This window comes from Calidris pugnax, unplaced genomic scaffold (assembly GCF_001431845.1).
Source record: "Calidris pugnax isolate Ruff unplaced genomic scaffold, ASM143184v1 scaffold69, whole genome shotgun sequence".
In the NCBI taxonomy this organism is placed as follows: domain Eukaryota; kingdom Metazoa; phylum Chordata; class Aves; order Charadriiformes; family Scolopacidae; genus Calidris; species Calidris pugnax.
In genome coordinates this window covers 1,133,389-1,135,458 of record NW_015090859.1, presented here as the reverse complement: position 1 = coordinate 1,135,458, position 2,070 = coordinate 1,133,389, and positions in this window count along the sequence as shown.

The window sequence follows — 2,070 nt, the reverse complement described above, 5'->3', positions numbered from 1 at the left end:
TCTGATAACCTGCTTGCATGGTTTGTCTCCCACTGCAGGTCTGCCCACTTTCCACCGTGCTTTTGCTCAGTGGCCATCTCACCTACACATGCCCCCTGGAGACTAGACACTGGAAGAGCTGAAGGGGAGGTGAGGATCAGCAGTGGTGATTTTGGAAGAAGATGCACAAGACAGTGGCAAATGTGGGTGCACAGCCTCTGTCCTGGTTTCCCGGTGCTGCTGGTTTCAGGCTGGGTGCTTGCTGGAACCTGGCCACAGCTGGCACCTAGGCTTTCTGCTGCCTCTCCTCTGTTTTGCAGGGGGAATGCACAGATGAATGAAGTGCCAACAATTGCACAGACAGTTTGTGATGGGGAGGAACCGAACTGAACTTGGCTCCATCTTCAAATGGGGAAGGGTGAAGCCTCAGCAAGATCCCTCTCTTCCTATCACCAGCATTTGCAGGAACAGAGGAAAGGCCCAGCTCAGGCAAGGGCTGGGGGGTCTCCCCAGGGTTTGCTCCTCACAAGCTAGCCCCAGGTTTACAGTAGGCAAGGCTGGAGTTCTTGCAGGTCACCCAGAACTGCTCTGGGTATAACCATATTTCCACGTTTTCCCAGGATCAGTTTTACCAGAGTTTCATGTTCTGGAGGGGATAGCATCCAGCAATCTCAACAGTAATGCTGTTTTGCATAAAGGTTATATGTGAAGGAGTAGCTGCCTGAGGCCTTTCTGCAGCTCTAAAGCACTAATGTGGTCACCAGGATACTGGCTTCTCCTGCCAGCCTTGAATCACGGATAGCCAAACCTGATCCAACCCTGCCACGGCACCAGGTTCGTTACAGGTGTGCATTTAATCACTCCCATCACCAAGCAAAATCAGGGAAGTCATGTCAGGTCTTACATCCCTGGCCAGTCACCCCTTATTCTGTGGGCAGCATGGGAGGAAGAGGTTGTCCCAACAACCTGGTCCTTAGCTCGTCACCACTCTGATTTTGGTGGCTGGAGTCACCTCCCTGGCACGCAGCCCACTCTGTGCCCGGGCTCAAGGAGCCGGGAGGGACACAGCAGCCAGGAGTGAGCTGGAGAAAATGCAGCTTGTCATGCTATTTTCAAAGCCACAGCATTTGCATAATTAATGCTCTGCATTTTCTACCTATTCCCAGCTGTGCCATGAAACTCAGCATGTGTCAGCTCTCTTGGGCATAAGGAAAACAGTTTGCATACTGATGAGATAGTTACAGGCGCTGTTTGTCTTTGTTTCTCATGCTCCTTCCTTGATAATGACATAATGATTACAAGATCGTTATTTTGTATGCTTTTATTATTTTCATCTTCTCAACACACAAGTAAGACTCAGTGGTACAAGTAAGTAACCCATCTAAGAAGGAAAACAGTTTTATTAAGAAATCTGTGTGGTATGAAAATGGTACAGACTTTCTTGTTACATGATGGGTGTGATTTGAATGAGTTAATAAAGAAGACGTCTTTTGGGGATCTCTGTTCTTCTGCAATAAGTTTCCTAGAGCCTGGAGACAGTGAGAGCTGAGACACTTTTGGTGGGACCTTGTTTGAAGGCTTCGATCACCACTGCCCGCACTGTTCCCATTCTTCAGAAGAATGAAAAATCTCAGTAACCAGGGATAGCAATCCAGAGCTTGCCTTGGGTAGCCCATTGCATTGGTACAAATCCCAAGGGACACAAGCATTTCACTCTGATGGCCTAATTCCATTAAACATGGTTGTTTCTTGGTAAGGATGGACTGGCTCTGCAGTGTCTAAGACCTTTCTTTCTTTGATTGCTTCCAGAATCCTTGGGGAGCACAGCAATGGGAAGGACTTGCCTTCTTTTTGGGTTGCATTCAACAATACAAAATCTCTTTCACCTCCTTGCAAGGGTTGGAGCGACTGGCTTAGAAACTGCTGTGGTGCAGGCCAAAAAGGTGTATGGTCTGCAGAAAGTGGTTTCAGTTCCTTGTGGTGAAAGCAACCTGCTCTGGCTGCATTCACCCACAGGGCTGCAGTGCGAGCTGGCTGGTCCTTGTATGCCAGTTCTTTAGGCCACAGCCTTTTTTTTTTTTTTTTTTTTTT